This window comes from Rhipicephalus sanguineus, chromosome 6 (genome assembly GCF_013339695.2).
Source record: "Rhipicephalus sanguineus isolate Rsan-2018 chromosome 6, BIME_Rsan_1.4, whole genome shotgun sequence".
Taxonomy (NCBI): domain Eukaryota; kingdom Metazoa; phylum Arthropoda; class Arachnida; order Ixodida; family Ixodidae; genus Rhipicephalus; species Rhipicephalus sanguineus.
In genome coordinates, this window is record NC_051181.1 from 14,590,538 (window position 1) to 14,616,448 (window position 25,911).

General features: G+C 45.3%; 1 protein-coding gene across 5 annotated transcripts in view; it reads right to left on the bottom strand.

The window, feature by feature from the left end:
• Positions 1-25,911, bottom strand: part of LOC119395608 (trafficking kinesin-binding protein milt) — a 469,019-nt gene that overhangs the window by 352,539 nt on the left and 90,569 nt on the right. For all 5 annotated transcript variants that reach the window (XM_037662593.2, XM_037662592.2, XM_049416698.1 and 2 more), the window contains exon 4: positions 25,667-25,771. The gene's annotated coding sequence lies outside the window, so the exon portion shown is untranslated. The remainder of the gene's footprint in view (positions 1-25,666; positions 25,772-25,911) is intronic.

The window sequence follows — 25,911 nt, forward strand, 5'->3', positions numbered from 1 at the left end:
TTTTGCCATTACGAGACCTCTTCCAAGCAGCTGCGCTACAGACGTCGCTGACTTTTTGATAGAAGACGTCATCTTACATCACGGCGCTCCACGTCAACTTATCACGGACCGAGGTTGCTACTTTTTATCCAAGGTAATCGAGGACCTACTTCACTCTTGTGCAACCAAGCACAAGCTTACGACGGCCTATCATCCCCAAACGAACGGACTGACAGACCGTTTGAATCGCACGATCAATGATGTGCTCGCCATGTATGTCTCGACTGATCATAGCGACTGGGACATTGCGCTACCCTTTGTCACTTTTGCTTACAACAGCTCGCGCCACGACACTGCTGGATATTCTCCCTTTTACCTTTTGTATGGAAGAGAACCGACCTTGCCGTTCGACACGCTCGTACCCACTCCTGCCCACCTCTCCACCGAATATGCTCGCCATGCTATCAGCACAGCCAAAAAGGCCCGTCAGATTGCCCATCGATGCCTTTGGGACTCGCAACTCAACCAGAAACATACATACGACAGTTGCCACTGGAACGTTCGCTTCAATCCGGGTGACCTCGTTCTCCTGTGGTCTCCGTCTCGGCATGTTGGCCTGGCCGAAAAACTTCTGCCCAAGTACTCCGGCCCCTACTGTGTGCTACGCCAGGTGACTGAGGTTACCTATGACATCGTCCCTCTGGACCCTATGGCGCCCTCTATGTCTTCAAACGTCGTCCACGTCGCTCGCCTGAAGGCGTACCTTTCGCCTACCACCTGGTAACAAGTGCCGAGTCGGCGCTTTCGCCGCCGGAGGTCGATGTAGCGGGGTTGCAGCTATGACTATGTGGAGGTGTGCGAAGAAGAGGCAGACGACGAGTAAGAGTTCTGAAAGTAACAACCACCATCTTGACTGCTGGACTATCCTACACTGTAAATAAGTTACAAATATATTCGCAACAATATATAACATATAGGTAGCGTGCTACTGCCTCAGAGCAGTGTTTTAAAACTCTTGGTGATATGCCGTCTGGGCTAGCTGCTTTACTTTCGTCAATGCACTGTAACAACTTAATTATACCATTCAATGAGAGCTCTATCTCACGCATAGGTAAACATTGTTCTTTTTTATTACCGACAATGACTTGTGTAGGCGGACGGAAAACCAATTTAAAGAAGTCGTTGAAGAGTGTGGCCTGATCACTGTCCTCAGTTACTATCTCACCACCATGACGCAGATTTGGCGGACTAACCTTCTCACTACTACATCATCTCATATATTTCCAAAACCTCTTCTTATTAGGAAAGTCAGTGGCCAAGCCCTTGAAATACTTTTTCCTGGCCTCTTTCAGTTTAATTTTAGAAAGTGCAGTCAAGTCTTTCATTTTATCAAAATTGTCGGGGGATTTATTTTAGCAATATCGAGAGAAAGCCCTCTTGCGTTTCTGATTAGCTGAATAAGATGTCCATTGATCCAAGGTTTCTTCCTTTTGCTTAGCTTGTTGCTAGTGATATTCGGGATGTGGCATCGAATGAGCCCAGTAATGCGTTTTTTAACACTAGCCATAGCTGCTCAACAGTTGCTTCGTCTGCCCTACATTCAAATGACAGGAATTGATGCTCTAAACCCGCTGATATTTCATCATAGTTGGCTTTGCTGTAAAAGAAGATTCGCCTAGATTCATATGTTTTCGCATTTACACGAGATCTGCTTAGCTTTGCGAAAACAGCATTGTGATCACTTATCCCGGGAATGACATGCGTCTCGGTAATGACATCAGGGGTATTACAGAACAAGAAATCCAGAATGTTGCCGCCTCGCGTAGGCCTTGAAACATTCTGCACGAGGGCCAGCATGTCAGTCAAGGTTTTCAACTCACTATATGTCGCTGCATTAGATTTTAAGACACAGCTACCGTTAGTCCACTTAGCACCGGGCAAATTGAAGTCACCCGCAAGAACAACACGGTCTTTAGAAAAAGTGCAGGCAATTTTTCTCAGCCGACGCATAACACTCGGTTCAGAAACGGGAGGCCCGATAGAAAGCACCAACAATGAAACTAGAAGATCATTTTGCACTATGCGGCATCAAACAGATTCGGTTTCGGACATCAAGGAATCCTTCACAAGAATGAAAACACCACCACCACACGTTGACCAGTCTTTCCGATATGTTTGAAAATTGCAGGGAAACATTTCAGAGTTCGAAATTGTTTCGTCAAGCCAAGATTGTGACCCAATGACTATGTCAGCGTACACTGACCTGATAAGGCCGCCCAGATCATCAGCTTTATTCTTCACACTACAGCAATTCATGATCAGCAAGTTAATACAGTAGAACCCCGCTGTTACGTTCCTCACTGCTGCGTTTTCCCGGCTGTTACGTCGTTTTCCGCCGGTCCCGGCATAGCTCCCATAGGATACAATGTATTGGGAACCCCGCTGTTACGTCGTAACTGTCGGACCGTTCCCGTATGATACGTCGCGAAGTGCGCCCAGAGCCGACCGAGTGACTACCAAAGAGAGCGGCCATGGTGCATTTTCACGCAGCTTGGCCTCGTTTGACCGTAATATTAGCCGCATGAAAGGCGCAAGCAACAGGATCTTTCCATTGATGCAAACAAAAGCATGGCCTTCGAGATTCAAATTGCAAACATGGCGTCTATGACTTAACTGCTCGCGAAAGCAAGGCCTTCGAGATTGGCATTTACTATTGGCAAAAGCATAGCCTTTGAGATTTGTATTGCACAAACATGGCGTGTATGACGTCATTGCTTGCGAAAGCAAGGCCTTCGAGATTGGCATTCACTTCTGCCATCGCGTTGGCGTAGACTCATCATCATCGTTATTTGTCGGAGAACGGGAGGAGTTCGAGCTGGTTGGAGCTCGCATGGTCGTGCGTGCGGTTCGCGGTCGGACTCGCTGCGCCAGTCGTGATTGCGTGTGCTCAGTTCTTTCATGCCTACAGCTGTTGGTGTTAAAAAAATCACATACGCTGATTACATTTCTGTGGATGAGGCCGTCCTAAGCTCCGCATTTCTATCCATCGACTAGACCGCGGCCACGGAGCAAGAATTCTTGAGGAGGCGAAACTGCGCTCGCTCGGGCGCCCTAATAAAGTCACGAAATCGGGCACAGCGCTCCCGCGCCCTCTGTCGTGAGAGTCCGCCAGCGGAGAAGGAAAAATGCGCGCGTCCCTCTCACCGCGCTCTCCGACGAAGCTCGTCGGTTCAAGGCCATTCGTCACCGATTCGCCGTTCGCGCCCGAATGGATGTGTTTTAACGCGACAGCGTTAACGAGCCCGTTTCGCAGAAATACCGGTGTCGGCGTCGGTGTCGGCGAGGCTAGCAATTGAGAAGGCGATGCGCACAGGGCCCGATTACGCTATCGCGTTCTACTCTCAAAGGCGAAGCTCAAGTGCACTCCAAGTTTTTTCGGTAAATTAACGAGAAAAATGGCGTCACATACAGGAAAATTACCAGCGTGATATATTTTGTACAACGTGAAATCTATAATTTTTGATAACGTCAACTCAATGAGTTAGGTATAATTTATTTCAACGAATGATGGTTGGATGGGACTTACGCTATATGCCATCAATTCAGATTTAGGTTGTTGCGGCGGCCGCATTTAGATGGAGGCGAAATGCTAAAGGCCCATGTGCTTACATTTAGGTGCATGTTACAAAACCCCAGGTGGTTGAAATTTCACATTGTCTTTTTTTTTTTTTTTGAGAACAGCAGACAAGTATCTGGGACAGCGCGCGGAAAGATTGAGGGCACGGCGTCTCGAAACAACACTGGCCGTTTCGGTTTGTCAAGGAGAACTTCGCCACCAAGTTCTCCATAATAGCGCCGCCTGTCTATGTCACTGTCCGAGAAGTGCTTCTCGCAAACGTAGTCACGAGGCGTCAGCTGTCGGTAATTTCTTGGTATGGCGCGAGCCCACGCTTCCAACCTCACTGGGTCTCTAGGAACTTTGAAGGTAATTACCTTCTCCTTGCAGGACGCGTACCCACTGCTGCAGTTCGGCACGACACATTTCCGCCCCATCCTGAAGTAGCACTGGTCGAAATCTGCAAAGCACTCTCCTTTTTCGCGGCGTGAAAAGCGCGCGCAAACATCGAGGAGTCAGCTCCGCCGGCGCAACGCGCGGAAGCCACTGAGAGCGCTTAAGAGAAAAAAAAAACCAGCAAATCGTCAAGGGAACTTTCCCTCCCAAGGCCACCTACGCATGCGTGCGCAGAACATGCGAGCAAGGAGCGAGGGGCGTGTGCATGCGGCGGTGGACGTCGTCTGCTCATGGGCCGCTACTAGCAGTTCGTTTCAAGCGCTGTACGGCCTATAATTCCGGCAATATCGATTAGTAACTGCAGCTAAAGTATCTGTCATATCTACCTATTGATGTTACAGACAGATATCTTAGAAATTTTATAATGTATGAGGCGCTATCACGATTTTTATGCGTCGCGTCCATAGAAGTGCATGTAAAAGATGGCAACAGGCCGAAAGCGTCATCTGTCGTGCTTCGGCGTAACCGCATTCCGCCGTGACGCTATCGCGCCGCCCTCGTGCGCTGCCGCGGCCGAGAGATTTTCTCCTCAAATACTTCTTTCTCCGTGACCGCGGCTGAGCGCGCCAATTTTCGTGCTGCTCGTAAGAATTGAAATAAAATTCTGTACCACTAAATATTTTGCCGTTTTTCCAGTTTTTCGGCTCTTACGTTTCCCGTCTCTTACGTTTATTTCCTACGGTCCCTTCAAAAACGTATCAGCGGGGTTCTACTGTATCTCTGGCACCGTTAGGCTTTTCTCAGATTTTTTTTTTTTTTTGGCGTGTCAGGAACGTCTTACTTTTGCGACATCCTGCACATCACTATCCCAAGTGTAAGTTTTACCGTCAATGGTAAGCTTATCAAAAGAAAGCTTTACTGTGTGACCATCTTCTTTTTTTTGATTTTGCATATTCCCATAAGTGCTTTCGTTTTTCACGCACCTGCTGAGAATAGTCATCACTGATTGATAAGCCTGAATCTTTCAATTTGTGTGCATGTTTGTAGATGTCAGCTTTTTCGTGAAAGTTGTAAAGCCATAGAATGACCGGTCGGATCTTCCCTCACTTCTTTGTTCCGATGCGGTGAATTCTTTTGACGCTAGTTAAGGTGACGCCTATTTTAGTAGTAAAGATATCCTCTATAACTGTTTCACGCAGTGATTCAGTGGTTTCACCGGTACCTTGCCTCAACCCATATACGACCAAGAACACCTAGAGCCGGACCACTCGGCTCTAGGTGTTCTTCGACACCTAGAGCCGAGTGGTCCAAGGATCTCACTGTGCTGCCACAAATCGACAAGAACGCAATATCGTAGTTCTACACACTTGAAGACCAACTCCGGCAATTTTTAGATGCGAAGTATCTTAAGGCGGAGCTCAATCCGGTGGTGGTGGTGTGCAGCGTGACCGCCCTTACTGCGCATGCGCATACCCTCTCCACACACCTACTCTCCACCCCCTCTCCCCTTCCCCTCTCCCCTTCCCCTCTCCCCTCCCCCCTTCCCCTCTTCCTCTGAAACGCGGGCTAGACATGCCGAAATTCTCTCCTGCGCAACGCCGCGATGAGCTCGAGCACATGCGCGTCCCCTCCCTTCTCTCTCCTCTCCTACGCTGCCCCCCTCTCGCCCACCTGTCGACCGCGTTCCCCGCTCGCCCTGTGAGAATTAACGGCCAAGCTAGATGGAAGATACGACACGCGTAGCATCCGTCTTCGCGTTCCTCGACGCGAGGTCGGTAGCATGCCCAATGAACGCCAACGGAACGCGATCGTGCAAGTGCTCCGGCTTCGCATCGCCTCATGGTCCCCTTTACCGGGAGATGGTGTAATTTTTTCTACCACATCAAAGTAATGGTGCTTTTATGTTCCTGAAACGCTATCACAGGACCAATAGCAGAAATACTCGGCAAACTTGACACTATTTTTAAATAAGCAAAAAAGCGCAACACCGAAACCCAACTGAGTAGTGCTGTCTTCGTGTGACATATAAGTTGGCAAAAGCCGGAAATCGTGCAAGGCATGCCGGTCCCACCAGCGCGTAGCATGAAAGCTGCAAAAGCAGCGAAGAGCAGACGCTCAGGGGAAAGATGACCTCGTCGCAACAGACGTACCATGTCTCTGACTGACCATGCTACGTGCACAAGCTCCTCGAAGCTGTCGGAAAATGACAGCTGCGATTCGGACGCATTTGGAGGCTAACTAAAATCGCCATTCCTCTTCGATGAAGTAGAACACATCTGTTAAGTTATTTGCTTGCCTGGTTGCGCATTCCACCGCCAGGTGGTGCCAGCTGTCCAAGTACGAGCCACTTTTCGCACGACGTGCAGCTCACCATATACCAATAGGCCCGGTCACGGTGCACCCTGTATACGTTACGGAAGGTGTTTCCGTACAGTAATGTTCACGCATGTGCACTCTTCAGTCGGTACCGTATTACCGCACTTTCCATGCGGTTAACCAGCCCTACCAGCTAAGCCACTAATATAAGGACGCGGGGCAATCGTTAGGTGTGAGTGTTTCGTGACTGTGCACTTGTATGACCTGCTAGCGTTTGTTATGCACCCACAACTGCACACTTAAGTGTGCAGCACTTTATTGCAACTGTCGTGCAGTAATGCCGCTCGCACGTTCGTCATCACGGAAGCGTCTTCCTAGTCTGAGGTGTATCAATTTCAATGCTTCTCCTTTGCATCACGAAACGCCAAATAAAACAAATATCACACTCAGGGCACACACAATTACACCTTTTTGTTTGCGTAAATGTTTGTTGAAATAGAGCAATACAGGGCAACGCAAAATTTTAAAAAAGGTATCGTTAACTAAAGTGGGCAAGAGAGCGGTCTCCAAGGCAGCCCTTGCGTATATGAGAGGTGGCTTCACGGCACACAAATGGACTGGAAGATGGCAGACCAAAGTGCAACTCTACTACCTAAAGGTAGCATATACAGTAACTCTAGATCTACCTAAAGTCCCTGGATATTTTTTTGGAAAGTACAGTCTTTCTTTTAAACGAGCCGCCGCGTTGCGCCCCCTATTCTCCCGCCTCTCGTCTCGGCGCTTTCCGGAGCGCCGCTCAAGCCGTCGCCCGGGAAACTTGCGCGGACCTTTTTTTGTGTGTGTGTTTCTATTTATCGCTGGCGCTATCAGCTAGCAGGATCGCTATCACCAGCCAACGCATAGGGCCGGCGCAATGCGCAATGCGTTGGTCCTCGTCTTTTCTAAGTGTACAGTACTCACGGATTGAAATAGGACACTCGGAGCGCGTGGCCATCGGCATGGAATTTCCTACAATACTTACTAGAAGAAACTCTGGCGCTAGTGCCTATGGGAGCTGCGACGCATGGTGCTTCAGCCAGCATGGGAATGAAGGGTAGTACACGGATTTGTCTAAACTTCGTTCTTTCGGCTCCGTTTGGCTTCGCGTCGCCTGCATCCGCTTTGTCGCAAAACAAAGTTCAGCAAAAGTCAGCAGTTCCACTTCACCCCTTTAACTTCTTTCGGCTCACCAATTCAAATCTGGTCACGAAGTTCACAACGGTCCATTCTTTTATCCAAAACGAACGCCAAAGCACAGCAATAAACAAAGCCACAAGTGCGTTCGAAGCCATAAGCACAAAGGTTAGGCAAATCTGCGTACTACCCATCATTCCCATGGCGGCTGAACGATTGCAGCGCCAAAGTCCCCTCTAGTTAATTTTATGAAACTCTATGGCCACAGGTACATGCAGAGCCGCCCATGGGTGCTCGTGGAACCAAGGTGTTGCATTATGGTATAAAGCGAGGGAGAGAACATCTGTGGAGCAGAATTGCTTCTTCCGGTCGCCAACGAGCCGGCCTGTAGTTCATCACATTGCCAGCGTTGCAATGCAAAGCTTTCGCGCTTTCGTATGCCGACCGAAATGGCTCGCCGGTGCGGCGCGAGCAGAGGACGGTCTCGTTTCATGCACTTTGGCGATGCGGCACGCATGCTGTGCAATTAAGACATGGGATTCAGCTAAGAGATTGTGCCTTACAGCGGGCATGTAAGCAGTGCATTCTGCCAACATTGAAGTGCAGGGCCTGCTATCCCCACAGTTATCAAAGTGGCAAATCACGGTGAAGTAAAATAATGTCTGTGGTCATCGCGCTTCCCTCGCCCACATTCGGCGCGCCCAATCTGCGTCGTGTTGCAAGCAGCAGTCGATGTAGTAACAACAAACGCATGTAAGGCGCAATATCTTAGCTGAATCCTGTGTCTTACTTGCACAGCATCAGCATACGTGCCGCATCGCCAAAGCACGTGTAACGAGCGCGTCTTCTGCTCACGCCGCAATATAGGAGGTGCGCACTGGCGAGCCTCGGCATACAGAAGCGCGTAAGCCTTGCAGCGCCACGCTGGCGTGTGCTGAACTACAGGCCGGCTTGTCGGCGACCAGAAGCAGCAATTCTGCTCCGCAGATGTTCTCTCCCTCGCTCTATACCACAATGCAACACCTTGGTTGCATGAGCCCCCATGAGCGCCACGGCATGGACCAGCAGCCACGTGCTCCGAGTCAGCGTAGGCTGAAGCGAACGCAGCAAAAAAAATGTCGGCTATGATGTCATCATAACTTGTTGCAGCGTGGTCACGTGAGGAAATTAGGGGGTCACCAAGGGTCACCTCTGAGGGTGTCAATAGAGCGAGGATGTCGATCGCTCACGCAAAATTCATTTAAAATACCTTCCAAGCTATAATCGCTGTTGATATTTTTCAGATGATATATGCATGTTCACGGGAATTGATCCCGCAAGCTATCTCAGTCGCGAAATTTTGTGTCAGTACCCCTTTAACGACAGGGCAGGCGCCCGCACGGCGGCCGGTTGGGAGAGGATAAAGAGGAAGAAAGCGCCAGAGTGGAGGAGAGTGTCGCTACTTTCTATATTAACAGGCTTTAGTAGGCAAGCGCTATCTCCGCAAAAGGGCGTCTGCTACGCAGGAGCAAGTTAGATGGCGCCCAGTTCGAAGAAGGAGAGGAGACCGAGGAGGAATGAGAGCGAAGAAGGAGAGTGTCGCTACTTTACGAAGTTTCAGGGGCTTTAGATCTACCGGACAAAGAGCTCCACCTACTGTACGGCTCTGTGAGCTCCGTGTTCGCGACACACACTGACCGAAGAAAGCAAAAGAAAAGGGGAGGGATAAGGGGGCATAAAGCGAAGGGCAGACATGACATGCGGTCTATGGACTTCGGCGCACACTGCCTAGCGAAGCTTACACACACTTTTGCACCGATCGGGTCTCGCGTGGCAACACTGATTTTCCGCGGACGCGCGCAGGAGCGCGTCTGTGACATTGCCTAAACACGTTTATATACGTAAATCATTGCTTTTGTCGATCTGCAACACCGACAAGCTAATGTTGATCAGTCATGCTCTCTCGCGAGTGTGCAACGTCAGCCGTCTGTTTTAAAATGCGTATATCGTAATAGTGTTCTGCAAGTCTAGCTTATGTTGCAGGCGAGCAACTAAACTGCACGGGGAAATAAAAACTGAGGTTGAAGAGCGCTTTTGCGCGCGCCGGTCATTTCCGAATCAAAGCACAGTGCCGAACTTGTTGACGAAACAAGTTCGGATCAGTACTTTCTTTTCCTTCGTTCGGGTAACTGATAAATTTTATTAAAATTATGCTAGCTCGTTCCCGACATTGTCAGGGCTCCCTGGTTGCCTCAACAGCGCATAAAGCATTGGGAAGTCATTGCAGAACGAAGGTAAAAAACCAGCAGCTAGCACCTGAAAGGCTGCGATATCAGGTGCCGGCTTTATCAGCAAACTTGTACACGTTAGAGAAAATAAGTAACCGATTACAATTACTATTACTGCCTTTAAAATGTAGTTGATTACAGTGGTCAATTGCAGCTCCAGAAAAGTAACTGAGCAACTGCAGAAGTAATCGATTACTTTTTCGTTACTTTCCTTTTATTCCCGTAACACAATAACAAGCTTACTCGAACTACTGTGACTTCCATGGTATAGAGAAGGCTGGAAGGCTTACTGTGGCTCATTCTAAAAAGACAGGGCGTGCAAACACGGACACAAGAAAGAAGTCAGGACACCACAAACGCCGACTAACAACTGAAGAGACGCACAACGGCTGAAAAGAAAGAAGGCACGAAAACTTATCTGCGCAAGCCCATGCAACCAGCGAACCTATCAATCCGGCACGCGTGGCGGTCTACGTGGAAGATAACTGTTAAGGCATTTGATTTCATCTTTATGCAAGTTAATCGACGGTTGGCTCACGCATGCGCTACCACTATTCTCGATATGCCATGCTTCAATCATCAGGCGCGTTTCTTCATTTCTATGCCGGTACAACACTGCGCATTCATCGAATTTTGGCGTGCACTTACTTACTGCACTTACTTACACTTACTGTGGCTTTTGTGACATAGTGTTACACATTGTTAACTTTCAAAAGGAGTTGTTTTAGGGGCAAAGCACCTGAGGGTCTCGGCGTGCTGGCGGGCATCGTCGTGTTCTCTCCATAAGTAAGTGAGTAAGTAAGTAAGCAAGCAAGGAAGTAAGGTATTCCTATTCCCTTTTAACACAAAGCAGGCGTTTTAAGTACCACAGGAAAAGCAAAAATATATTTAGTTTTTTTTCCTTCTTTTCGTGCACTGGCGGGTGTCACGGTGTCACTCACTGCACTCATGCACAAAGGTTCGGTGAAAGTCAAGCCAAGCCAAGCCGTGTTCAGCACCTCCATCATGCCCGTCGGGCATAATTAAACTACAGTGTATATATATTCTAGTACACTATAGTTAAACTGCGGTCCCTAGAATATACTGGCTAGTCTGCATTGAAAATTTCACGAATAGCGACGCAGTTTCGAGGTTTATTAACAACGATGTGTAATTTACATAAAGGCGGAGAACTTTTTTTTTGTAGTCGTACGAGTTGTAAACAGTTAGATTTGGTGGTAGTACCCCATACTAATGCTCCATAACTGAGCTTTGAATAAAAGAGTGCGTTGTAGAGCAAGACTTACAGAAATCGGCACAAAGTGTGCGATTTTGTGTATGGTTCCTACTACTTTTGATAGATCGTTGGAGAGGTGTCTTATGTGGCAATTCCAGGATAAGGATAAGTCCTCGATAAACCACATTCCCAGAAATTTCTGTTCCGTTTTTTTGTTGAGGATGACTCCATCAAACATAATAGACGTCTCATAGTTAACTTTTTTGTTGATAGGTCTGAAAAGGATGTAGGCTGTTTTTGTTACGTTTAATTGTAATTTATTTTGACTAAGCGAAAGTGATAGTGACTTTAAGTATGTATTAACCGTTTCTTCTAGTTCATGTAAGCCATTTGATGCAAAAAATACACTGATATCATCTGCATACATAATTATCTCTGGTGAATTTGGAATAGCAACTATGTCATTTATATAAACAAGGAAAAGCAGCAGGCCTAATTTTGAACCTTGTGGTACACCTTGTTTAATTTCCATTAATGACGACGACACTATTTCTAGACGAATAGTTTGCCTTCACCCCTTCAGATAATTACTAATAAGGCATTTTGATACGCCCCTGATGCCCTATTTTTTTAACTTTGCTAATAGTATCTCATGGTCAATGAAGTCAAAAGCTTTCAAGGTCGAGAAACAGACCCAGGATAAAGTTTTCTTCTCAATATTTCCGATTATTTTATCCTTGATATAAGAAAGCACTTGTTCCGTACATTTGTGTTTCTGAAAACCATACTGGCTTTTCGCAATAACATTACGTTTTTCAAAGAATGTATTGATTCTTTCCAATATGACATCTTCAAAAATTTTTGAAAAAACGCGTAGGACAGAAATGGGCCGATAGTTTGATAGGTCATCCTGCATGCTGCCCTTGTAGAGAGGAACTACCCTCACAACCTTTGGTTCCTGAGGGTATATTCCAGAAGTCAGAGTAAGATTAACGATATATGATAATACATCAGAGATTAATGGGGCTATATATCGAACAGGTCCAGCGCTGATTTCATTGATCCCAGCAGCTGCATTAGATTTCAATTTCATTAAGAATGTTAGAATTTCCTCTGCACATGTTGGACGAAGGAAAATAGAGCTCTGTATTTGTTGAGTATTCATGTTTACAGCATTGCCTATATAGATTTCACCCTTGAATTTGGCAGCGTTTATACAGTGATCGTTCGTTTCATTTGCTATATTTACATCGCACAGAGGCTGTCCATTCAAGATTATCGCTTCCGGTGCCCTGTGAACGGTTTTCCTACAAGTTACTGTGTTAATAACATCCCACAATTTTCTGGACTCACTCTGAATTTGCAGAAAAACATGCTCGTAGGTACATGCATTCAGCGTTTTTCAATTTTTTGGTCAAGCTATTATGAAGCTTTTTGAATGCTTTCAGGTGGTTTGGGTTACGTGTTTTAATGAAAGTGTGGTATGTGGCGTGTTTTCTTTATCTCTTTTTTAGTTCATGATTAATCCACGGTTTTCGCGCTTTATTAACTTCTGTTTTAAGTAGCAGACCGGAAATGCACGGTCATAACATGTCCGTATGTTCTTTAAAAAAATAACGTAAGCCATGTCTGCATTTTCAGCATTATAAACATGCTCAGTACAATCATGCTCAGAACTAGATCTTGTCTTTGTGTCCACAGCTTTCACACCTGAAGTTAGCATAGAACAGGATATATCCGACTATAAGATGATTTTAATGGCATTCACGTCTTGCTGCGGCTGCCAGGCACCCTAATATTGACACTAGAACTGTGGTTAAGGATTACACAAAAGCGAATGATGAAAGTATTATTGATTTTCTATAAATGTTGCAGGATTACTTTGGCAATAGCACATCAACCGCCAGTGACCTATGGTTAAAATTTGTAGACGTCCGGGCGTTGGTTGCATGATAACTTTGCATATCGATGAGTAAACAGCAACAAAGGCACATCTACAATACGAACTTGTATATTTAAACAAAAGCGTTGCGAGGCGGACAAGGCAGCAGCGACAACGCGACTGCCTTAACTTGGGCGCGGCTGCTGTGTTTGCCACACACGTGTGTGGCGCGTAAACAGAGACGATGGGCCAAGGTCAGGGATGCGTTGGCTGTAACTCGAGTTCACCGGCCGCATTCGGCGCCAGCACAGTAAAGACTACATGACGTCAACGTGTACTTCGAGCCTTGAGCACGCTCCCTCGGCGCTGTTGCTATATAGGCTAGTGAAGGAGTCCACTGAAAGGAGGGAGCCTGAACGTTGCTCCCTCCTTTGCTCCCTGGTTACAGCGGTGGGAGGGGGTGAAGAGTGCGATGAAGTGGTGGAAACGGAGGCGGAAGGTGTGGCGCAATCTGGAATACCACGGGGCAGCCGATCGTCTCTGTGCTGTTGCTATAAATTAAAAAGTGGGATTATACATTGCGAAAATACGTTCATTCCTAGTAAGCTAAAAAAAAAACTGAAAAATTCCCTGGATTACCAGAACCGTCATACATCTGAAAAGGAAGGTGCAAAGAATACGCAAGAAAAGCATCATTCCGCCATGGTTAAACAGCTTTCACGAGAGCTGAAAGAAAGGATAGGAAACGCGAGAGAGACCTTTTTTTCTAATACATTAACTGAATTCATGACAAATCAGCCTCGGAAATTTTGGCGATACTTGTCAAAACCAGAAAACTCTCCAAGCAAATTGGAAATTGACAATATTGTTGTTGATGACGTGGAAAACTCTCCAAGCAAATTGGAAATTGACAGTATAGTTGTTGACACGGAAAACTCTCCAAGAAAGTTGGAAATTCACAGTATAGTTGTTGTTGACACGGAAAACTCTCTAAGCATATTGGAAATTGATGGTATAGTTGCTGATGACACAGAAAACTCTCTAAGCGAATTGGAAATTGACGGTATAGTTGTTGACACGGAAAGCTCTCCAAGAAAGTTGGAAATTCACAGTATAGTTGTTGTTGACACGGAAAACTCTCTAAGCATATTGGAAATTGATGGTATAGTTGCTGATGACACAGAAAACTCTCTAAGCAAATTGGAAATTGATGGTATAGTTGCTGATGACACAGAAAACTCTCTAAGCGAATTGGAAATTGACGGTATAGTTGTTGATGACATGGAAAACTCTCCAAGCATATTGGAAATTGATGGTATACTTGATGAACAGAAAACTCTCCAAGCAAATTGGAAATTGACAGTATAGTTGTTGACACGGAAAACTCTCCAAGAAAGTTGGAAATTCACAGTATAGTTGTTGTTGACACGGAAAACTCTCTAAGCATATCGGAAATTGATGGTATAGTTGCTGATGACACAGAAAACTCTCTAAGCGAATTGGAAAATTGACGGTATAGTTGTTGATGACATGGAAAATTCTCCAAGCATATTGGAAATTGATGGTATACTTGATGAACAGAAAACTCTCTAAGCAAATTGGAAATTGACAGTATAGTTGTTGACACGGAAAGCTCTCCAAGCAAGTTGGAAATTCACAGTATAGTTGTTGATGACATGGAAAACTCTCCAAGCATATTGGAAATTGATGGTATACTTGATGAACAGAAAACTCTCTAAGCAAATTGGAAATTGACAGTATAGTTGTTGACACGGAAAACTCTCCAAGAAAGTTGGAAATTCACAGTATAGTTGTTGTTGACACGGAAAACTCTCTAAGCATATTGGAAATTGATGGTATAGTTGCTGATGACACAGAAAACTCTCTAAGCAAATTGGAAATTGACGGTATAGTTGCTGATGACATGGAAAACTCTCCAAGCATATTGGAAATTGATGGTATACTTGATGAACAGAAAACTCTCTAAGCAAATTGGAAATTGATGGTATAGTTGCCGATGACACAGAAAACTCTCTAAGCGAATTCGAAATTGACGGTATAGTTGTTGATGACATGGAAAACTCTCCAAGCATATTGGAAATTCATGGTATACTTGATGAACAGAAAACTCTCTAAGCAAATTGGAAATTGATGGTATAGTTGCTGATGACACAGAAAACTATCTAAGCGAATTGGAAATTGACGGTATAGTTGCTGATGACATGGAAAACTCTCCACGCATATTGGAAATTGATGGTATACTTGATGAACAGAAAACTCTCTAAGCAAATTGGAAATTGACAGTATAGTTGTTGACACTGAAAACTCTCCAAGAAAGTTGGAAATTCACAGTATAGTTGTTGTTGACACGGAAAACTCTCTAAGCATATTGGAAATTGATGGTATAGTTGCTGATGACACAGAAAACTCTCTAAGCGAATTGGAAATTGACGGTATAGTTGCTGATGACATGGAAAGCTCTCCGATATTGGAAATTGATGGTATACTTGATGAACAGAAAACTCTCTAAGCATATTGGAAATTGATGATATAGTTGCTGATGACACAGAAAACTCTCTAAGCGAATTGGAAATTGACGGTATAGTTGTTGATGACATGGAAAACTCTCCAAGCATATTGGAAATTGATGGTATACTTGATGAACAGAAAACTCTCTAAGCAAATTGGAAATTGATGGTATATTTGTTGATGAACAGAAAACTCTCCAAGCAAACTGGAAATTGACAGTATAGTTGTTGACACGGAAAACTCTCCAAGAAAGTTGGAAATTCACAGTATAGTTGTTGTTGACACGGAAAACTCTCTAAGCATATTGGAAATTGATGGTATAGTTGCTGATGACACAGAAAACTCTCTAAGCGAATTGGAAATTGACGGTATAGTTGTTGATGACATGGAAAACTCTCCAAGCATATTGGAAATTGATGGTATACTTGATGAACAGAAAACTCTCTAAGCAAATTGGAAATTGACAGTATAGTTGTTGACACGGAAACCTCTCCAAGAAAGTTGGAAATTCACAGTATAGTTGTTGTTGACACGGAAAACTCTCTAAGCATATTGGAAATTGATGGTATAGTTGCTGATGACACAGAAAACTCTCTAAGCGAATTGGAAATTGACGGTATAGTTGTTGATGACATCGAAAACTCTCCAAGCATATTGGAAATTGATGGTATACTTGATGAACAGAAAACTCTCTAAGCAAATTGGAAATTGACGGTATAGTTGCTGATGACACAGAAAACTCTCTAAGCGAATTCGAAATTGACGGTATAGTTGTTGTTGACACGGAAAACTCTCTAAGCATATCGGAAATTGATGGTATAGTTGCTGATGACACAGAAAACTCTCTAAGCGAATTGGAAATTGACGGTATAGTTGTTGATGACATGGAAAACTCTCCACGCATATTGGAAATTGATGGTATACTTGATGAACAGAAAACTCTCTAAGCAAATTGGAAATTGACAGTATAGTCGTTGACACGGAAAACTCTCCAAGAAAGTTGGAAATTCACAGTATAGTTGTTGTTGACACGGAAAACTCTCTAAGCATATTGGAAATTGATGGTATAGTTGCTGATGACACAGAAAACTCTCTAAGCGAATTCGAAATTGACGGTGTAGTTGTTGATGACATGGAAAACTCTCCAAACATATTGGAAATTGATGGTATACTTGATGAACAGAAAACTCTCTAAGCAAATTGGAAATTGATGGTATAGTTGTTGATGAACAGAAAACTCTCCAAGCAAATTGGAAATTGATGGTATAGTTCTTGATAACACAGAAAAGTCTCCAAGCAAATTGGAAAATGACAGTATAGTTGTTGATGACACGGAAAACTCTCCAAACATATTGGAAATTGATGGTATAGTTGTTGATGACATGAAAAACTCTCCAAGCATATTGGAAATTGATGGTGCATATAATTAAGGCTGTAGTGACATACCTGGAAGAAAATAACCTACTATATTCTAGTTAGACACAATATTAATGTCAAAAGTGATCTTTCCTTTTAATATATTCTAGGCAACACTGCTTTAGGCAAGGACTTTAATCTGTTACTCAACTTACAGAAATAATACACGACTTTGCTGTTACAATCAATTCAGGACTGCCAGCTGACATAATTTTAATAGATTTTTCTAAGGCTTTCGACCGCGTTCCACACAATTCACTAATTAACAAACTTAAATCCCTAGCAATCAATTACAAGTTTATCTCATGGATTGAAGCCTACCTCGGTCATCGTTTCCAGTTTGTTTATGTAAGCAATGCTAAATCAGACCATCTAGCCACTTTTTTGGGGCTCAACAGAAATAAGTTTTGGAGCCAACTCTATTTCTGTTGTAACCAACATCTACTCATGTATGGAACACAGGGTAAAAATACGGCTTTTTGCGGATGACTGCATCAGTCACACAACTGCTAAAACAATCGATCATCACATAAAAGTTAAAGGGGCACTGACACGAAAATTTTCAGTTGCCGTTTCTTTTGCGTCAAATGAAAGGCCAAGCCCTCAAGAGCCTAGAAAATGTACTGCTAAGCATGAGTGCACCCTGAAAAAGTAATTGGAGGATGTTTTTAAAACGCGCGAGTTTCCAACAGCGGCACTGCTGCCATCTTAGTTGGAGTACTCTGAGCGCTGCTGGTGCGGCTGCTTGCTGCGTGCTTCAGGTATATTGGCGTTTGGCACGAATCCACGGGATACAAGACGATTGAACGCGGTGGAAAACTGTGTGCAAACCTCCAATGCATGATATTTTATTTCAAGTTACACTGCATATCCTAGCCTTAAGAAAAAAAGCAGAGTCACCACTGCTTACATGTGGCTAGGGAGTCTCGGCGTGTTGATGCGCTTGTTACTTCGCTGAATACGTACTAGTAATAAACAAGAAAAAAAAAACGAGAAGTCACGTTGCTGTTGTCATGAGAGCAAAAATCTTATTTAGTGAACGTTAGCAAGCGAGCGACACAAGTTAGAGTTTGCGGAAAATAACTTGCCCAAACTGCGTAGAGCTCTTCGCGACTACGAAGAAAAAAAGAACTGACGGGACGAAAAAAAAAGAAAGCTTTTCTGCTTCTTTTTTGTCGAAGCTACACTTTCCATGTACACTGTGTTATCAACGTAGGACTTTGATCACAGTGATGCGTTAAACGTGAATGAATATGAAAGAGTAGCCGTGAAGCAGGTTAGAAGTGCGTCCACGGGACGGCGACTGGCCGCATGCCGTTTGCAAAAGTTTAAGGTCACGGAAATCTTGTGAACGGCAAAATATTCCCTACTGCACAAGAGTGATCAGTAGATGTTCTGGCGTCACACAATGTGGTGGATGAGCAGTAGTCCGCTCCGGCCACCGGCGGCGGACTCAGCGGATGGCTTGGCGCCGATATCTTCGCTAGGCCTACCGCTTCGAAACTGCAGTGTACGGTACGTTAAGATCCGCCCAAGCTCATACAAGAAGCTAAGCTTTGGTACTGCTGTTGGCGCTTTACGTTGCGTTCGTGTTAATATCGCATATTGAAAGGAATGGGGAAATCCCAGCGGCGGCGTTGGCTGTGATGCTGGCACGGCCGAGTTTTCACCGTGCACTCCATGGCGCGAGCTGTACAGTCGAGCGCGATATGAAGGTTATCACGCGAGCGTCTACCGGCCTAGCTTCCGAGGGGCCTAGCGGCACGTTTCGGAACAGTGAAAATCAAGATTAGGCGTTCTTGGCTGTTCCATGCTACAGCACTTGCCCCTACGACAAACTCTGCACCCTTTCTCTCTATTTTAAGCTTTCCATTCGTTGCGATGTGTATTCTTCGTTGGCTCTTATCTACGCGGACGATAACAAAGTTGCTGGGAAAGAGCTGGTAAAGCTGCTGCTTGGCACTGCTTTGTTTGAATGGCTTGCTAAGTTGAACAAAATATATCGCGTTGTCATAAAAAAGAAAACAAATGAAAATGTGCCTTCCTCAGACGAGAGTGATCGCAGCTTAAGGAACAGCAAAAAGAGCGAGTGAAGCTTGCCTGATACCTCCCTCTCTTCGAAAGAGCATTCTGGGCCGTAGCGCTGTTGTAGTTCTTGGTTAACGCTCGTGCGATCGCCTTCAAATCGCACTCGACTACACGCATAGTATGCAGTTGTAAACTTGGTGTGTGTCACAGGTCTCGTTCAAGCATTACACTTGAAAGTCGTCATCGCTTTTGGTGAGAGGTCAGTTTAGGCATCGCTGTATACTTTTAAGCAATCTCTGTTTTGCACGGAAAACACATTGTATCCAATCTGCCGCCGCTCGCCCCGCAAAGGGATCGAGCACACGTTGCATGACGTTTTGCTCACGCTGATTGGCCCATCGGTCGCGCAGAAAGCTTGTTATGACGCAACAGAGCACTGCTAAGCTACCATGCCTTATACACACAGAATCCACAAACACGTTGAACAATACGTTGAAAAAGCGCGGTAGTTGCCGCTCTGTCCGACTTAGTTGACTGTCGCACACATTCCTGTCGGAGCTCGACATCCTTTGAAAACACATAAAATTTAAGTCCTTTTGCTTCAGGCTTCTATTGTAGCATCCCAGCACGCAGCACGTGAACCCAACCATCACGATTCATCCAAATACGGCCGCCAAAACTCGTCAATACAGCTCGCCGATGCACCAGCTGAACGCAGCTGAACCGGCTGAACGTACCGAGTACTCCATGTACCGGCATGCACTGCGGCAGTGGTAGCGTAGCGCAACTCACGGTGAGATCGGTCTACTGTAGCCTGACGTCAAGCTAGTGTCAGTAGGTGTGCCACAAAAAAATTGCCTTTAATATCAAAATATAAAATATCTTGGCGTTTGCTGAGCTTCACACCTGCTCAGAGCCATCTCTGTATGCAGGAGATTTGTATGGCAGTGTAAAGTCGCCTTTGAAAAATGGGGTCAGCACCCCTTTAATAAGTGTTCACAAAATATCAGCACTTAGTGCCAGAAATGGGGCATACAAATTAACACAACGAAAACCACGCGTATGACCGTAACTCGTAAAAAAGAACCCTTACACTTTCCATACAAACTAATGAACGGTAGTGTAAGATGAGTTAACTTACTAAGGTATAACATTAACTAAATCACTGAAGTGGGACCTGCATATAAATAACGCCTGCGTCAAAGCACTTAAACAACTGAGATTTTTATGAAGAAAACTTGTGACGGCTTCCACCTCAGTGAAATTAACTGCTTATACGACTCTCGTTAGGCCTATATTAGAATACGGCAGCGTAGTATGGAACCTGCATCGAAAATATTTAAGCTTGATGTTAGTAAAGATTCAACAGGGCTCTTAGGTTCATACACACAAAATATTCTAGGCACGACAGCGTAACTGTGCTTGCCTGTTGGAGGAAGCTAGCTGGCTTGAAATAGCAATTTGCTTCCCACTGACATTGTTTGCTCGCACCAATCTGTGGCCGCATTTGTATTGGCACACGAGTTACACCTCGAGTCTTCACCAGAATACCTTGTTGTGTAGTACACCATAAAGCTTTGTGCACATATGCAGATCTGTGCGTTTTTGTATTTGCGGCTGTGCTTCTTTTAATGTATGCTCAACTGCATGCACGATAATGTTTTGCACTTTGTGCGGCAGATCCCATGTGCAGGGGTGAGACGGCTGAAACTGAATTGGGAGCAGTTTTTGGAGCAGCAAAATTTCGATTTTGGAGCAGAAGAACCTTGATTTGGAGCAGCTAGCGGCATTTAATATGTCGTCCTAGGGGCTTGAAAATTTTTAGCAACTTGGGGGACAAGTACATATTTTAATTGGCGTGGAATACACATAACAATGAAAGAGCCTAACAGATTATCGCCAGGTATGAACTACACTACCGTATTACATACCGCGTGACCTATCCGGCCCGTGTAACAAACATATGAAATAATTGAATAAATGTTCTGGAAACAGGTTCACCTCAAACATTTAAAAAAAAATGAAAAAGCGTCACACTGTACAAAAAAAATTGCAATTGCGCAAGAATTGTAGTTGCACAGCAGTAGGCCTTTGCTTAAGATCAGTGATATAATTTAGCAGCTTATTACTTTGGCTTTTTGTACGTCTGCTTCGCCTGCTTATTTAGCTTTTCAAGCTTGTCAGTGTTAAAATTTGTCAACATCACAATATGCGTCTTCAGCTACCTGCTCGGCCGTGCAGTTGGTGTAACGTCAAGTGTACTGCACGGTTTTAACAGACAACAAAAGTGCGCTGGGCCGCAGTTCGCTGCCACCTCATGCGGGATCACCTTCAAGAGTGCGGCGCGGGTGCCAACAAACCTCGCCACACCCACTACCACATGGGGTGTGAGCCGGTCTTCAAAAAGGTAAAAATTCTAGGAAGCAGCAAGGAGAGAGTAGCTCGTGACCTGTTAGAAGCTTTCTATATTAAGGAATTGGGCGAAAACTGCGTGAGTGACCCTTCTGTTGCTCTGTATAGAGCAGAAAGCAATTTTCTGCGCACTTTTTTTTGACATGAGGTATCCTTGTCATGTCTTTCCCCCTCTTCCCCCCCTTCTTTTTGGAACGTGTGGAAAAAAAATGCTTATATATGCAGCAACCAAATGAATAAAGCCAGTTGATAGTTTGCGCTCTCTCCGTTTACTCTGTCCTTTCCTTCCTGTGTTCGTCCGACTGAATGCGCAACGATTCCCACCACAGACATGCACCAACTCACCCAGCAAGAAGTTCTTCTAAAATACCCACTACCTCGTCAAACGTGTGCATGTGATACTGAAGAGTAGCGCCGTTGTAAGAGTACAGTACGCTTTTACTGGGGGACAACAAAAAAGCACTTTGCATCAGTTCACTGCCACCTTCTCGTGCAAAACCGCTAGAACAGGGGTTCAAAACGTTCTCACTTTGGGGAACCCCAATGACTTTTCCAGAGTGCTGCGGAACACAGAACTTTTTCTTGCGCATGAAGAACATCGAAAGTGGAAGAGGGGGCGGTAGGTGATAATACGTCTCGACACACACAACCGCAGCATTAACAGTGCCCGTGTTGGCTTGTTCTCTTTTCTTTACTATCGAAGGCAATCGTCGTCGATGTAGAACTCACAATATTACATAGAATTGCGATCCCCCTCTACACGCCGTTCCGCAACTCGCGTAAAGCACCCACCAACCATAGACTGTCTGTTTCAGGCACCGCGCGCGTAAGCAAGTGTTGACAGAAATGAAGCGCCGTACGTACAGAGGCCTGTTTTATTTTTTGCAAAACAAAAAAAGGAGGCATGCCAGTTGCACAGCGATACGGCCGTCGACCGACACACCAGTCATAAAGCTAAGCCTAAATGCTCGTGTAGCCCACAACCGGCACGAAAAGACACCTCTTACACGTATCAAAGCGTTTGTTGCGCATTTTGATTATAAAACCGAGCAGTGGCAAAACACCATGTATGAAAACTGTGCCATGTGATCGCTGACGCGCCATGAGCCACGAATAACGTGCCGAGGTGCCCGTTAATGTCGCTTGTACTGGTCTGAACGCTCATGAGCATGAACTTCTGTCACCATGGGTCCGCAAATCGTGCAAGTCTCATGGCGCACACTAGACTACGAGTCTGTAGTGCAGCTACCGTGTGGGTCTCTCGCTACCCACAGACGCCCGATGTGCGGATGCGACGCATGATGGTTTCGTTAAATGCAAAATGCAATGCAAATTCGCTTGTCTAAATAAAAAAAGGTTCGTTGCTCATTGAGGTAAAACGGAAGCACGTTGCATTTGTTCTGGCTGATCGCGGAACCCGAAGATGTCCTTCACGGAACCCCTGGGTTCCGCGGAACCCAGTTTGAGAACCCACGCGCTAGAGCATCGTGGAGACGCGTGGCGTGCAGGAAGACAGTTGACACCACGTTGACGCAACAAAGTACTCGCCCACGGCAAACGCGCGCGTATTTGAGCACACACAGCAGCGTCGAAATGAAAACCGCGGCGATCGGAGGAACACGCTACTCACAACAAAGAACCTGAGAATCAACCCCGCTACGCATGCCACTCGGTAGTTTTCGCTAAGCGACAGTAGCGCCAGAGCACACAGCCTAGCAAGTAGAAGCAGCATGCACGGGGCAGGGCAGCACATTTTTGTGGGGTCACGCATATTTACAACAGTCCAGAGGAGATTATGGCAGCACCATGCGAGCCTTCATTAGAAAGGTTTATAGAAGAAACACACTTGGGCGACGTTCTGCAGAAGGACTTGTTTTTGGGCTAGTTGGTGCTTGCTAATAGACATTATGTAGTGCGAAAAAGACAAAACGGACTTGCTTAGTTTCTACAGCGCAACTGGACGCGGACGGAGAAGGAACACGCAAACACACACACAGCGCTGTGTGTGTGTTTGCGTGTTCCTTCTCCGTCCGCGTCCAGTCGCGCTGTAGAAACTAAGCATGAACAACCAACTAGCCCGCCAACGCACTTTAGACAAAACGGACACACAGAACCACAAACCACTGCGCCTGCGGTTTGTGGTTCTGTGTGTCGGTTTTGTCTTTTTCGTGCTACATGATGTCTATTACGCTTGGGCATGTTCTGCGAATGTCATTTTCTTGGCATGCCTGGCGCTGCTTGGAAAATCATGTTGTCAACTCAGACTTCTTTTCCCCACTGAAGCTGATGTGGGCATCAAAATTCTTGCTTTTAGAGCAGCTTGGCGCAGGAAAATGGAATCGTATAAAAAATGCGCAATATGCGCTGCTGTCTCACCCCTGAATGTGTCATTTAATTGCCCTTTTCTTAGTGTATTATTAACTGGTTTTTCATGAGGTACCCGTTGTACATCTCGACTTTCTTTCCTTGTATTTTTTTTCTTTTTTGTACGGAACATGATAAGGAACGAAGACAAGCACGAGCACAATTGTTAAAGCAGAGGCTAGCGAGCTATAACAACGACAGCGTACGATACACGGATGCTGCAAAATACCGAGGAGTAAACCAATATGTAGCCAGCTTGGTGGATGAAACGGGTAGAGAGCTCGCTGCTGTTTCGACACATGCAAATGATGTAACCACCACACAGGAACTGGGCATTGCATTAGCTCTCAGTACAAGTTCTTCGTCAGTAACCATCGTGACAGATTCACAAGAAGCGTGTCGAAGATTCCTAAAAGGAACAATTAGCAGATCAGCCCTTCAAGTTCTCCTCAAGTGCGACTTCGAAGACGCAAGTATCCTCTGGACACCGGGGCATGAATCTTAGCGGGGAACCGAGCGGCGCATGCCGCGGCCCGAGAGCACACACACCGGCTACCCCGCAGGGATATTCGGACTCCGGAAACGCAGAGGAGCGAATACCGAGGAAATATTCAGAGATACTCGCGCACTACAGGAAGCAACGACGCCACTATCCGCCTGCTCACAAAAGGCTGACTAGAGAGCAAGCAGTGACTTGGAGAAGGCTCCAGGCAGGCACCTATCCGCACGGTACACTACTCCACGCATTGTACCCCGGCAACTTCAGTAGGAACTGCAGATACTGCCCGGAGAGTGCTAACACCCTTTACCACATGGTGTGGGGATGCCGAAACAACTCAAGTATTCCGCCCATAGACGAACAGAGCATCCAAGAAAATCCGGAAGACCAGTGGGAGGCGTTGCTGACGTCACTAAACTCTGAGGACCAGCTCCGACTGGTGGACAGGGCTCTGGCATCAGCTGCAAGCCATGGCTACCTGAAATAAGGAAGTCACCCACCTCTGGCCGAAGAGAACGCGTGCCTGGTCAGACAATAAAGTTTAGTTCTCTCTCTCTCTGACACAGTGTGTCTACCGTACAGAATGCTGCCCAGTCTTGTTCTTGCTTTCTTTCGTCTTCTTTCTAATAGACACTTCACCTGTTTTGTAAGCCCACCGCTGTATGAGCCTTTGGCTCACAGCATTAATAAATAAATAATGAAAGCCCCAAGAAAAGAGCACTGGCAAGTTCCCAAGGCAGGCTGGCACAGCCAATGCGGCCTGTTGCAGTCTACAGGGCTGCAGCGTGAAAAGTTTTGTACGAAATGTCTGCTGGTCAACTTCATAGCAAAGGACAGAAGATGTTTTGAAAGAACTCATAATAACTGAACACGAGCAAAAGTTTTCTTGAGCAGAAGAAGCCTGTTTTTTTACGTCCTTTATTCACTATTTGAACTTTTCGCTCAATAAAAATCTTTGTACATGAGCTTGAGCTCAATATCTTTGGTAGGTAATTACATTCTCACTGCATAAAAAAATGACTGCGTAGAATCCCAATGTCCAATATATTGGACATTGTGCTGAGCTGAAACTACCAGGGCTACTGAAAAGAATTTTCCACACTTTTCACCTTCATAGCCATAGTTACCTATTCTGGAAGGTTAAAAGAATCTGTACCTTGGGTCTGAAAAGGCTATGCAGCAATATATTAGCGGTGTAATGCTTTTGAAATAGCTCAGGTAGTTCAGCAAAACGTGTGGTTGGGTTCATTCTAGCAAGGTACAAAAATGTGTAAATTTTACTTCGGACACAAACACACGACAAGTGTTTGCCCAGTGCCCTTCTACATGACATACAGGCAGGATAGGCATCCAAGCTCAAGATAAAACAATGACCAAAGAGAACTCATTGATGAGATAACAACCATTTTCTTCTGCTAGTTGGGATGGTTTTCAGATGTTCGCAGCAGACACACTACACTTTAGTACTATTGTTCCCACTTGTACTACGATTTGAAATTCACCATCTGACAGAATAGTTTGTCCATTACTGTACGCATTTTAAGTATCTATTGCGACTACTGCTTTCACTCACCAAAATAGTTTAGCGTCTCTTGGATGAGCTCAGGAGGCAAGTCCAGATTCTCAGGACTGGGAAGACACGGCGATGGAATAATGGACCAATCCTCCTTGTCGTAACCTGATGGAAAAAAAAGGCAAAAGAAGCGCGGCCTTTTAAATTCCCTGTGGACATTCTTGCGGAAGCATTGATGATGTGAGCTGCAGTTGAACCCCTTTATAAGAGAAATGCACTGGAGGGCAGTTCTTGTCCCTTATACG